This window comes from Triturus cristatus, chromosome 4_1 (assembly GCF_964204655.1).
Source record: "Triturus cristatus chromosome 4_1, aTriCri1.1, whole genome shotgun sequence".
In the NCBI taxonomy this organism is placed as follows: Eukaryota; Metazoa; Chordata; class Amphibia; order Caudata; family Salamandridae; genus Triturus; species Triturus cristatus.
Window position 1 is genome coordinate 473591799 of NC_140585.1, and position 15155 is coordinate 473606953.

The window sequence follows — 15155 nt, forward strand, 5'->3', positions numbered from 1 at the left end:
ACTAGATCATTTGCAAGCAAGCTATAGCACATCTGCAAAATCAAAGATTATTTAAGTCCAGCCCGGCCACGTTTTCCAGGTCAATGCATGATATGTTGCTCCAGTCCAGGTTTTTTTTCTTTGATTTCTGGGACTTGTAGTCTTGTTTATTCCATTATAAAACAGGACTTCAAGCCCTGAAATTAAAGGAAAACATTTGTAATGGAACAGCACATCACACATAGACACGGGAAACTTGGCAGCTATGTAAGTTTTATTTCTTTTTACACTTTATTAACTTGCAAATATAATATTTTCTCATGGAGGCATTAGTCTACAAAACTACATGGTGCCATAAGAAGCAAAAGTTTTTCTGTAAGGTATACTTTTTTCAAATATTGCTAGGATGAATATTTAGCCTGGCTATTAACTGGCAAACCCATAAGCCATGATTAGATCACAGACTGGAGGGCTTTGTAATGAAATGTTTTGCTGCCAAACATTGCAACATTCCAGTAAATTATAACAAAGTGTATTAATCATATGAAAAGAAGAAAATCTTGCAATTGTGCCTGCCAAGTACAAACATCAGGAACACACAAACCATAGAGAGCCAAGGCATGTATTTTGAGATTGCAAGTCATTCCTAGAAATCATTCTCCGTGTAAAGTTCCACAATTAGATTTAAAGACACAGACAAGGTTCAGGGTGGAATTCAAGATTGAAAATAAAGTGTTGAATACATTTGTAAAGTCTTCAATTTGGTGGTAATTGAAAACCCTTACATTTCTCATGAAAAAATGTTAAAGACTGTAGGAGATCTTTTGGGACAATTCCCTCCACAAACGGTTATTAAATTGTGGAAGTATAGGAAATGACCATCTTTTGTGTGATGTACCCAAGCCTTTTGCCCCATCTGTTTTGCTGGCTTTAAATCTATGTGCTCTTTACCTCTTCTAATTAATTGCTTGTATTCCCTTGTTAAGCCTGCTCAAATTGTCATACTCCTAATTGTTATATTTAACTTGCCCATGAGGCCCTAGCATGTAGTACAAAGTGTACCAAGGGCCTGGAAGTTGAAAGTGACTAGTTGGCTGAAGCACCTATTGTGCTACACAATAATGGTGGTGTAAACATTGCTTCACGTCTACCATTTTAGCTTGACTCTATCTGAGTAAAAGCTGCAGTTTAACCTATCATATTGAACCAGTATTGACAGGTCAAAACCTTCCTTATAAAAAGTAATAAGTCACCTCCAAATAGGCACAGTACATGGTACAAGTAGAACATGTAGAAATTCAATGTGACCATGTCTTAACTGTGACTAGGTCTCAAAAGGTATTTTCACTGTACAAAGTCAGGCTGCCCCATAGAGAATGGGAAGCAGTATTAAATATCAATTCAGCAATTTCAGAGTAGAGATCAGCTAGAAAAATGATTCAAAACTATTTTTAAAATTTATTATAAACCTAACTCAATGGTGAAGTTGGATTCCTAATACATATTAGTGAAATAAAACTTTTAGTAAGTTACTTTTTCTGTGCCTGAAATGTCTAAAGAATAATTTCCATAGACTGTCTCCCAGTTGGCGAATGGCCCTGATTCCCTGAAGGAGGAACAAATACTGCTCCTAGAGAAAATAAAAAGGCCTGGTATTTAGGGTTTTTGCTCACTTGACACAATTGCCAAGTGGGGGGGCACAGGAAATTTTATTTATGTAAGTTGACATCTGGGCAGCCCCCTTACTTTGTTCCCCTAGTCAGGCAGGCACCAAACCCAGTGGTGTCGGAAAGAGATTAGATAACTGAACTCGTAGGAAGATTGACTAACCTGTGTCTCTCTGACCCAGCAGGAGCGATGCATGCACTTCGACCTCCAATGCCCAACCATGTTTTTTAGAACTTGTGAAACCAACACTCTGTCAAAGATAGCACTAAGGGAAGGGAAGAACAAGGATTGGAGAGCAGAGATAAGAGACCTTCTAGGGCTGAAGTGTACCTTCACACCTATCTCCCTCTAGCATTTGTTCATGCTGACACCTTTTTTTTCTTTCTACGTCTCTCTTCATTCATGTAGGGATTGAACTCTGGTTAGTGTAAGATATACACACTACAATAAATAAGCTATATTATATGTTTACTCACAGTAAAAACCATTGTCTGAAATTAACCTCAGGACATTTCACACATATCATTTCATTAGTTATGACTTTTTATGCACTTAATCAGAAATGAAACAGATACTCAAGAAGTCTCTAGTATTCTTGAAATCTTGGTTCAAGTTTTTTGGGCTTTCACTTTCAAGGTTTGTGGAAAGTCTTTACTTTACTCAATCTTTAAAAAACTATCCAGTGTGCGCCACACAGTGCAACAATCTTTTTAGTCTATGGCACTCTTTTAGTCAGAACTTGTGATGACTTTGTTGTCATTAATCTTGCCACTTAACAGAATTTAATCAACTTTTAATTTTAAGGCATAGTCATTAACTTCTTCTCTTTTCTTTTCAGGAAACCCTTCCTCGGATCTGCAGCTGTTGGAAGGGTTCAGGAAATGAGTCTAGAGCATTCACTAAAGGTGGGGACCCCTCAGGGAAGCTTGAATGGTTGGCAGATGGTAATTTGCAGCTTCAGGAAAGAACAGCAATTGTCAAACAGTGCATGGCAGTCTGGGTGTGCCTTGTATAGAATCATACATTTATGATGGCAGCCAAGATTTAGAAATCTTGTGCAAACTTAAAAGAATTTTCTGGACTCCAAGCCCCATTTCTCAAGTGCACATTACAGCCATGTGAGTTCCTGGAAACCAAGCATCTCAGTCACAATATAACATTCTTTAACACAATCTGAACTTATTTCAAAATGCAATTTAACCTTCTCTGAGAGCTTTGGTTTTTGCTTTGTTTCTTCACAACATAGTGTTTCCTTCATGCCATCACCTTAACGCTCCAGTCATTAGCTGTGCCAAACAACCTTCGTAAGTTGTATATTTTAAAAGGCACTCTAGGGGCATTTTCTGACGGGCTATGACAATTAGGAAGAGAGCTGTACCCAATATTGGTTTACAGTTACCACAGAGGAGAGGCTGCTCTTTATCCTGGTTACACTTCTGGATGGGCGCACAGACACTGCACAAGGAGAGAAGGGTTTCATTAATTTGAATTTTAGGAGTGAAGGAAACTGTAGGAAGCTTACAGTAGGGCACACAAGAGCTTCTGCAAAAGTAGGTAGGGTTAGCCCTGGGAACCTTTAGCCAATTGGTTAGGGAGCGGCCAGGACACACCTCTACTGACAAGGTAGTGAAAGTCATAAATGTGGCATCCCCTGGCACCTTCTTCAGAACGTTACAACACCTGAGGAACATTGGAAAATGACTGAACTTGCTGTCTGTGACCTGAGATGAGCCCTAAAGGACTGAATCTGCTCCTTCTTGGCTCCAGGACAAGGAAGTGGGTTACCAGGGCCATACGGCTGACCTTCTGTTCAAGATGTCGGGTCGGACGGCCACCGATGGCCTTTCAGTGGTGGTCCGACCGACACCATATGCAGGCCCTAAGTCTCAAAAGTGGAAGTCAAACATTTTTATTGGGCCAAGGCAGCAGGCTGTAGCAGAAGAGGGATCCACAATGTGGATTTGGCCATACAAGTCCATTCTGGGAGATATTTTAATTTTGCACCAAGGGAAAAGCTCTCACTGGCCTGATAATTTTAGTACCTTCCACGATCAAGATTTCTACGTTCACACTTAGTCATTTTTTCAGAGCTCAGAATCCCTGAGTGGGGTAAGGCTGTAGGGTAAAGGCAAAGAGAGCTCCAAGAATCTGAATGCCTTCACTTCTAGGTTCCGGTAAATCAAGGTGCCTGGCACCCAGTGCAGGGATTAACAGGGGGGCACTGTAGGTGCACCCTCGGCCCCCAACTGGGGGCTGCAAGGAAAAGGGGTCCTTGGTAGGGGCCACCAAACTTACTTTCAGACATGCTTTCCATATTGGAAATCCGGGCATGAAAAGCCTGTCAGAAACTGAGTATCATAATGCCTACAGCGGAAGTGTGGTCCTTAGGGATTACGGGCTGGTCTATGACTTCTTCAGCCCATCGGAATACAGCTGGAATGACCGGCCGGTTTAATTTCTGACTGCCTAAATTGTAATTAGGTAGTTGAAATTGAAACCGTGCATAATAACATGTTCTTTTCTTTATTTTGGAATGTGTACATTTTTGCAATTTAAATGTAATAACACATATTTTAATATGTTTACAAACTTTAAAGATTTACTTTAAAATTGAGTTAACTGTGATGTTGTGCAACATTTCTGTATTTTTCTCCACATTTAATGGAAATATTTAACATTAGTTTACTTTAATATTTATTATAAAATCTTTGGCTACTTTTTCAAGGTAAATAAACATTCTCTTTTTTACTTATCCCTATTCTTTGCTACAGCAGACTCCGCAGTCATGGTGGAGATCGCCCAATGGAAAAGTATGGGGAAAATTAGAAAATTAATGCAAATATTTTTATGAAATATATTTACATAAATTACTGAATATATTTACTTTAAATGTAGAACAAAGTTAGAACAATGCTACAGCACTATTAGGTTGAATGTGAATTAAATATTTAATTCATTTCAATATGTTAAATGAAGTACAAATAAATTCCTACCTACAGTAAAAACATATTTGTTTTACTAAGTGTTAATAATTATTTAAAATTATGTATAGAATTAATTAAAAGTATTTTTTGCTATATTTTCACACGCATTAATGTTATATTACTTTATAATGCTAAACATGGTTGTTAAATTTGTTATAATTATATAATAAATATGTTTTATTGTTATGTATTTTTTAGCATTACATTATATGTATTAACATTTTTAACTATTTCGAATAATTCAATTTAATTAAACATTATTTCCATATGCTTTTTATTTAAGTTGTTCTCTCCATTATTTCCTATGGCAAGATGTGGCAGTATCAGTGGTTGGTCATGTGTGGTGCTGAAATTTCTACTGTTTCTTGTTTTGGGCAGTACCAACTTACACTAGTAAGTTTGTCTCTACCCCCCTTTTTAGATGCATGGAAACATGCTAGTCTACACTTTTTATTCAGATTTTGTGAATAACCAAAAGTATTAACGTTTCTCAAAAGTTTAAGAGTTAATTACGTGTTTATTGTTCACTCACAGTCACAAGTGTAAGTTACCTTTGCTAATAGCCCCGTAAATGTCAACCTAAATCACCTCACACACTGCCTGGCATACCCAACAAAATGTCAGTCCTATAGAAGACATTTTTGCCACCAGCTTCACCTCTCTCTTCATTTGAGACAGGCCTATTGTGTCTCAAAACGTTCCTAAGTCTTTACTGATGTTTAGCAAAGTTAGTGTTTTATACTTTAATTCTGCTTTATACTGACCAACGAGCAGGCGCAATAATGCGAACATCATGTACTTACTTGTCACTCCTTTCTCCTCTCCACCTCCGTGTGCACTAGGTATCATACACAGATTATCTTCATGCTAAATATTCACATGTGCATCTCAGGTCTTAAATTCAGAGTTTCTTCTTCAATCACTGTGTGCGTTTTTATGCTCGTTGAATCAATGCTTTTTTGGTGCACTCAGCACTCAGTCACCTTCAAGACTAGGGAGCAGATTTACAATAACTGGCGCATCCCTGCATATCATGCACAGATGCATGACACATCTGCTGCTGTAAAGGCGGCGCATTGCTGGAGTTGCGTCTCTTTAAAATGCTGTGTCAATCCTTATGCCTGCTTCAAGCAGGCGCAGGGTTTTGACGCAGCATGGCCTTAAAAGTGGCTGAGTGAAATCCTGCGACGGAACGCCCCCCCCCTGCGCCGGAACACCTACATGTGGTGCAGGGCTTTACAACGTGACGCATCTCCCAGATGCGTCACGTTGTAAGTACCCCGCACCATGGCGCTGGCTTTGCGCCGCCGCTGCGTCACAAAAGTGACGCAACGGCGGCGTAAAAGAGGCGCAAGGGGCTTGTAAATCTGCCCCTAGATGTTCATTTCAAATTACTCTTCAAGTTAGAAACCCGGACACTTGCCACCAAACTGCAGCGAAAGCTGTAACACTGACTGCAATAAATGTTTTTTCAAGGAAACACAGACAAAAGCAAATTCCAGATGCAACCACACGTCCCTTTATCTCTACATTACAGTGCAAAAAAAAATAAAAACAGATTGCACCGGATTTTCAAGCTGCTCATCGCTAACAAATGGGCTAGGTTACAGGCCAGCCCTGCCAATGGGCGCCTGTATCGTCTATAATCGAAACCCAAAGGACGTGTGCTCTTCTATTACACATAAACATTAAAACCTCTGGGCCTTTTTTTAAAACAAGATCAGTAGCATCCCGGTAGGGATAACAGAGAATTTGGACATGCCATCATGCTGATTATCGATCCACCCAAAAGCCCACTAGCAGCCTCGAAGCCCTAAGCCCCATTCAAGTGTGGAAAGCAGCTCTAAAACTCAAACACTCAAACACAATAAAAAAAATATCACCACTTTTCCTATGGAATAACTAACATCATAAATCCCCAAATTTCAACAAGGGATGGTCCACAGAGCCTTGAAATATGCCTAATGTGCTTTATATGTAATTTCATTATTATTATTTTTTTTTAATAGAGAGACATTCTTTCATAACCACTGTACAATCATATACAATTATCTTGGCAACATGTCAAACTGTATACCAATCAGTTTCATACCCAACAGCATACAAGAAAATATATATAAGAGAAAAAGAAAAAATCAATCAATCCCTTTATCTGATGCAAACAATAAACGGCGCTCCCATGGCTCCCTCATAATCGGCAATGAACAATATCTGACGATTTTGTAATTTTAACGCGTTCAGATTGCTCCCTCCAAATTATCATATAATTATAGCCACTAACTTTGCCCTCTTAGAGTCGTCATGCATTATATTATCCTTCCACATTGCATCAATATTTTATAACCTAAATTAATGTAACTTTTGTGAACAATATTATCACTACGTTACAATACAACGCATCTAGAAAGTAATATATTTTCAGTGCATGTATCTTGTAAACCTTGCTATTATTACCATTGCATTGTTTTGTCAATGTAATATGTGTCGCTTCCTCATCATCATATTTAACGCTCGACTAACATGAGATCAGTTAGGGCCCGTAAATCCCTCACATACTTCTTCAAACTGTGGTATGTGATCATTTACTTTATAACTCAGTTTTTCACATGCCGCTACCACATACATCTTCCAACATTTTCTTAGGTTGATAAAGTAGTGGTCTCCAAAAGTTGAAGTATGTCAATCTTTGCCCAAACTAGTACAGTGGAAAACCGTTGTTACATGTGTTGAGTTATTATAGAGAGCTCTGACACATCATGTAACAGTACCGTTCTTGCATTGAAAGGTTCAGCCACATTAATGCCACTTTTCACTGTGTTCCATACAGAAATCCAATAACTAGTTAGAGTTTAACATTCCCATATGCCTCTACATAGTCACAATTCGGAGATTTACATCTCCAGCGATTGGAATGTTAAAGAAGCTAAATTGTAATCTTTGTAGCCCAAGATATTTATTTTGTTCCTCCCTTATTATTTAACAAACTTCCTTTATTTCCATTGCCAACCGAATATTTCACCAATGACGTAGAGCAGTAGTATTTTTCAGGAAAAGTTTTTGGTCTGTCATAGTGGAATATAACCCTGATACGGTCACTGTATGCTTCTTCGATGTGTATATAGTAGAGAATTAGTGTATCAATAGAAGTCCTCAACACCTGTCGATTGTAGTGAGATATTTGGACGTATCTCCAATATTGTCATTGTGGCAAAGTGAAATTCTGCCTGAGTGTCTAGAATGATTATTATTATTATTATTATTATTATTATTATTATTATTATTATTATTATTATTATTACTATTATTATTATTACTATTATTATAATGATAAAGCTTATTTGCCGCAAAACTACCCAAAAGTGTTCCCCAGTGCTAGGCAGAGGTAGGTAAAATGCCAGAGAAAAAAGAGCATCCAGGTTTTGAGGTTTTTGCGAAAGTTGGTTGGAGATTGGCAGCTTCTCAAAGATACATGGAAGGAAGATGGCGGACTAGAGCAGCCGCATCTCACAGCTTACGGCTCTAGCTCCCGAAATGACCCGACTGGCCCATATGCGCTCGCATCTATACTTCACGGACAAACTGATTTGATGCTGTGTCGGTAATATTTGTACTAAATACGGACCCCCGGAATACTCACGCTTGTTCTTCTCTGCTCTCCAGCTCTCCTGCTCTGGCTGGCTTTTGCGGATTTACCGGCTGGCTTTCAGCTGGCCCCCGGGTTGCTCTCATGCTCATCCTGAGCGGAAGGGTTTTTCAGGCTGTCAGGAGTGCCTGTTGGAGAAACCTGATTTCGTATCATCTGCGCTCCTACAACAGTAACAACGGTAGCAGCTCCTGCTCCTCGGTGTCTGCGATCGGCAGGTCGCGTCTGAATATGGCGCCACCAAGGAACGCGGGCTGCTCGGCTCGCAGGGGCTCAAACTTCTGCATTACCTGACGAAGACGCCGAAATAAGGGGCAAATCCGTACTCTCTAAAACCAGTAAGACAACAGTCCGGTGCGTGGGAGCAGGTAAGACAGCGTTGCTGCTGGAAGAAGGGGTGCTCCGCACTGCTACGATGGATACTATTGCCCTTACTGAGCTACTTGGTAGCCCCAATGCTAGTACTGCTAGTGAAAATGAACGAGACACAGGAAACAGCGCACCTCTGATGGACTGCGGGAGAGGAGAGAAAACGTCTCTGCTTCAACGTGAAGGATGCTCTGACTTACAAATTGGCATAGTAAACTATAATTTTCTCGCTAGTAATGGGGCTAATAATACTCAAAGTAATTGCGAAGGTGACTGTGTCAGCCCGCAGGATATCACCCAATCTAGCGAAGTATTCAGCCCGGAGCTCAGCCAAACAGATTTGCTTATTAATAGCAATAAAGCTATAAATGCTAAATTACCTAACCGCTCTGAGCAAACTGAGCCTAGAAACCGGAGCGGCAATGGATTAGCTTCAGCTTCAGCCTTAGCCTTAATCTCGGTATTACCCCAGCAAGTAACTAACAGCCGACAGCAGTTAATAGCTTCCCCAGAAGAGGAGCACATGCCATTAGACAACCAACAAATAGGGTCAGATAAAATTCATAATATATTTAGCCAAAAGAAAAAGGTCAAAATCACTAAAACTATTAATAAATATAGGAAATCTAGCGATCTACTGGATAGAACTGGGCGTATAATGCCGGCTCCTCCCATGGTTTAGAAAGAAGCCCGTTAAGGAAATGGGTACAAGCCAAGGGGGACGTTCATGCTATGATTTCACGTCTGTCTGCTACTTGCTTAACTAGACCTCAAACTATTGCAAATTTTAGTCCTGAAAGTGATAGCATAGACAGTAATGATCAAGCTCCCTCGGCTCAGGAGGCCCACGTCAGCAACCCTCAGCCATTGATAACGGCAAGCACAGAAGCGATAGCAGCTAATGACAGTAACTTGACCACAGGGGTAGAGCCCTCTTTAGCTATAATCTTACAAGCTTTACAAGAGCAGCTTGGGGAGGCACAGGCACACTACGCACAAGTTAGGGTGGATTATTTATATATTAAGCTATCACTTGATGAGGTTACAAACACAGTAGCTAATGTTGCCAAAGATGTGAAGGAATTACAAGGCAGAGTCGCTGAGGTGGAGGAGACAGTTACAACTGTGGCACAGGTTGCTCAGACACATGAACAGCAAATCCATACCTGCTTGGCTAAGATCGAAGGTTTGGAAAATAGGCAAAGGCACAATAATCTAAGGCTGTTTGGGATACCTGGGGGAAAGGAGGGATCGGATCCTCAAGGCTTTGTTGTTCAACTCCTTCAGAAGGCCTTCCCTGACCTATCAGATTGGGATTGGGATTGTCAAGTGCAGAGAGCTCATCGATTTCCTTTTTCTATGCAAAGAACCAATGCTCGATAACCCTGACCCATTTTGATCTTTTTGGGAAAATTTTTGCTGAGACAAGCACTATCTTTTAAGGCGCGCCCTAATGCCCCGATGGACGTGGATTCTCTGTCAATTTTCTTTAGGTCTGACTTAAGTCAAGCAACTATGGAAAGGAGATGGAAACTGTGGCAATTAATTGACCCACTTAAGGCTGCTGATGCCCAGGTGTTCCTGCAAGAACCGGCTAAGCTAAAAAGTTGTTAAAGACGGAAAGTCTTTATTCTTTCTGTCAGATATAGAAGCTAAGAAGGCATTGGCAAAGTGGCAAACTACATACTGTAGCGGTAGTAAATAAGGGCTTTTGAGATCCGGGGGACTACTCCTATTCCCTATTCTTGAAATTCTAGTCTTAGATTTATGATTTAGGATTTGAGACTTGTACCTCTCTGTTCCCAGCAAGTTCTTGTCTTCTAGGATGCTTTCTAAGATGGCATCTATGTTGAATCACTTTTCTGAATTGCTTTGATTTCTCTCTTTCTTTCTGAAACGGGCTAACAGTGTTAACAACGGGGAGGGGAAAGTGTAAAAAAGGAAAAGGGAAAGGAAAGGGGAATAACGGGGGGGGAAAGGAAGGAAAAAAAAAACGAGGGGGGTAAATTTCTGTGTTTCTTTTTTCTTTGGGCTAAGGGGGGTCAGGAAGGGCTGAGCCTGGGCTAGTGGAGATGATAGCTGCCATACCAACGACAGCTGTTCAGGGGGGGATGATTCCTTCTGTGGGAAATAGAAAGTATGGTCTTGAAGAAGACAGAGTAGAGTGTTTGAATGGTGGGTGGGTATCAGAAAAAAGGGGTGAAAAGTCAGAAAGAAGAGTGTTATTATTGATTATTTGGATATGGATATGGGAGAGTGCTAGTGATTTTTTTCTTTTTTTCTCTTCTTATCCTCGGCTCAGTGTTTTTTATTAAATAGATATGGCATTAATTAGATGCCTAGCTTGGAATGTTGCTGGCTTGAATGCAAGGTCTAAAAGACAATTAGTTCGGGAAGAGTTTAAGACATACAAACCCCATGTAGCGCTCCTGACGGAAACACACTTAGCCTATAAAGATCGTCGACTTTTGGAACATTTTGGGTTAGAGATAGTCGTATGTACTTCTCAAAGTATATCGATTAGAGGAACGGCTATTCTAGTATCAAAATCGCTGCCTTGTCAGGTTCGTAAAGTTTTAGAAGATCAAAGAGGGAGGTGGGCCATTGCTCAAATAGAAATTAATGGTGCTTGCTACGTTTTTTGTGTTTTATATGGCCCGAATATTGATGATCCTACTATATTTGATAATCTGTGTCTAGAGTTAGCTGCCTGGCAAGGGGAATTGATATTGATTGTGTTATCTCTTATGGGATAGACTCTACCAGCCAACCTCTAGTTTCAAGAATGGCGAAGGAGAGCTTCTTTCTTGGAACTGGCTAGATTGTATTCTCTGAAGGATGCGTGGTGTACTCTATACTCAAATAAACCAGGCTATAAGTATTATTCAGCACCACATCGTCAATATTCAAGAATAGATATGGCCTGGGTTTCAGAAACCTTATTGCCACTCGCAGATATGGAGATATGTCCCAAAATGACCTCTGATCATAATCCCATAATTTTTTCCATTTATGCAAAATATGCTATTAAATCTGCTCGAACTTTTACGTTTCCTAAGCATCTGGCAACGAATGAAGAGTTTGGGATTTGTATTGGGAAACAAATCTCTGACTATTTCATAGATAACACTGGTTCTTCTTCATTTTTGATTGTATGGGATGTGATGAAAGCTTATATTAGGGGAGCTATTCAGCAGTTTATATATCAGCAGAATAGACAATTGAGCGGTCAAATTAAGGATGCTTTTCAAAAGCTTATTAGGGCCGAAGTAGAACATGCTGATGCAGTTTATTATCAAATGGCAGAGCAAGATCACCTGTATCGACTTCTCTTGGAGCAGAAGGCTATTATTAACAGTTTTCTAATGGAAAAAGCAGCGGCCTGCTATATGAGACATAAGACATTACAGTATGAGTATGGGGACAGGATTGGGAAAGTTCTGGCCTATCAAATTAGGGATAACCAACAAAAGACTAAGATCAAGGCTATAAAAGGGGAAGGTGGTGTTCTTTTTAAGGATCCCGTGGAGATAGTTAATCAATTCTCCATTTTCTATCAACAATTATACTCTCCAGAAAAAGGCCAGGATTTGACTGATCTGTCTTATATGATGAATTACCTATATTGGAGCAACCTTCCGTTTTTGACGGAGGAAGATGCAACCGCCTTAGAACAGGCGGTTACAGAAGAAGAGGTCCTGAACGCAATAGAAGGGCTTACATTAGGCAAAGCTGCAGGAGATGATGCTCTCCCAGCGGAGTTCTATAAACTTTTTAAAAATCTCTTAGCTCCTGCACTGTGTAATGTCATATCTCAAATTACTAGTTCGGGTCAAGTACCTGCCTCTTGGAATATCGCTAATATCGTCTTTTTCTTAAAAAAAGGCAAAGATCCTGAAGAACGAGCCTCGTATCGCCCAATCTCCTTGATTAATACAGACACAAAGGTGTTTGCCAAGATACTGGCCACCCGGTTAGCTCCAATGATGGCCAATTTGGTTTCTCCTCAGCAACATGGGTTTATTTCTGGGAGAGATACAACTGCCCACGTTAATACAACTATAGCTGCCTTTGATGCTGCGGAGAAGCTAAACATCGAACTTGGCATGATTTTATTGGATGCGGAAAAAGCATTTGACCGAGTGGCCTGGGACTATCTTTGGGTGACACTTTTGGCATGCGGGGTTAAAGAAAATGTTCTAAAATTAATGACTGCTATGTGTAAGGATCCGAAAGCTAAATTGCTTTATTTTAATATCAATACTAATCCTTTTTCTATAAGGCGTGGTACGAGGCAGGGTTGCCCCCTCTCACCTCTTCTATTTGCTCTCTATATTGAGCCATTTATTCAAACACTATTGGCAAATAAATCAATTTCCCCGCTGAACATTGAGCACCGTCTCCTTAAACTGACGGCATATGCCGACGACATAGCTATGTTTACTGTAAAACCCAAGGAGACTATAGAACAAATAGCTATGGAGGCAAAAAAGTTTGGTCAATTCTCCGGCTATAAGTTGAATCGTAGTAAAACTCAAGTTTTGCTTCATTTTCAATCGCATGATCTGATTGAAGGCGTTTGTGAGAAGGCTACTTATTTAGGGGTCCAAATGTCCTCTAATATTAAGTTAATACACTCGCTGAATTATGTTTTTTTACTAAGTAAAGTTGAAAAACAATTAAAAGCATAGCATAAGCTACCTCTGAGCATCTTGGGGTGATGTAATGTTATTAAAATGAATATTCTCCCTAAATTTCTTTATTTGTTTAGGTCGATTCCATTGCGTATTCCGAATGCCTTCTTTAAAAAATTAGATGGAATTTTTAGTAGTTTTATTTGGGGATATTGGAAGGCAAGAAGGGCTATAGCATTAATGAAATTACCTTATAATCAGGGAGGTCTAGATCTACCTGATCTTAAATCTTACTATCTTTCAGCTTTTGTAGACCGTTTACGGAGTCTTTTTCACCCCAAACTGGTGGAGTATTGGCACTGGTTGATTTTAGGTGCCGAAAGCAAATTATTTCTCTATCGTATTAACGTTCCTAATTATTTCAAGCACGTTAAGTTTAAGACGATACGGGACTTGGTCTATATATGGAAAAATATTGAATCCAGACTTTCTCTTCCTGTAATCCATAGTAGATTTCCTATATGGGGTAATCCAATGTTTCCTGGCATTTACCAAGATAGTATTGCCCTTAATGGGCTAAATATGGGGTACAATCGTTTGGACAACTGTTTGATTGCAATGGTAAAAAGACATTTGAGAATCTTTCTGTAACATTTAATATCCCACAAACCTTTTTCTTTAAATATCTACAAATTAAAGATCATTTTGTTAGGAGATTAGGAATACAGTTGGTTAAGGAGGCTAGTATGTGGGAACTTATTTATGGCCAGAATCTACATCAAACTATTAGCAGGGCATATCAAATGCTCTGTGAGAATAGGACAGATGGATGTGAGAAACTGGCACTTAGATGGAGTGAAAATTTGGGGGAGGCTATTATGAGTGATACGATAAAGCTGGCTTTTGACTATATCTCCCGATCTGTACACTCAACTAATCTTCAGATTCAGCAATTTCGGACATTATGTTGTCTCTATTATACACCTGAAAAAATTGCTCGATGGTCTGCAATAGGGAATTTAAGCTGTGCTACCCAGCCAGGCTCGCGCCAGAATTGCCCTAAATGTGGGCAACACGCGGCAGATATTGTGCACATGTTTGTGCTTTGCCCCTTGTTGAAGGGGTTTTGGGATAAGATCTCGGCAACAATATCAAACAGATTTGCTATGGATTTAAGATTGTCAGCTACAGAACGGATGCTAGAATATAAGGAAGAAAGTGCTCGACAGAATGGCCCCTTATTGTCTATAATGATTGTTACTGCACGACTAGTAATAGCTAGAGCATGGATCTCTACTAAATCTCCTACAGAGATGGAATGGTGGTCAGAGAAATTGGGGAAAGAGAGAAAACTCTGGCTCAGAATAGGGGAGCTCGGGCTCTCCTAAAATACAGATCTGTTTGGGGAAAACTCCAAGTCATTTATCGTGTTTAAAACATAGAAATTATGTAAATGAAATGACTGTTTATTAAGGAAATACAGCCAACCAAGAATTCGGATCACGGATCATGGTTTTGATTTGGATCTTGATCCTATATTCGAGCCTACTATTTAGCTTATTTATATGATTCCTGCTGCATGATTTAATTTAACGACAGATTACTGTATTCTGCTTTTTGTCTTTTTCTCTCACATAATTATATGTATTGTATCGGAATGTATGATTATAATATCTCTTCTTTTTGACAATAAAAAACAAAAAAAAAGAGATTGGCAGCTTCTCAGTGAATCAGGCGGCATATTCCAAAGCTTGGTACTCAAGTAGGAGAATGACTGACCACCCATACGGGCTTTTTCACTCTAGGAATCTTACAGAGGTGGCGGCTGCTTGACTGAAGCAAGCTATTTGGACAGTAATGCTCTACTAGCTGTTTGCA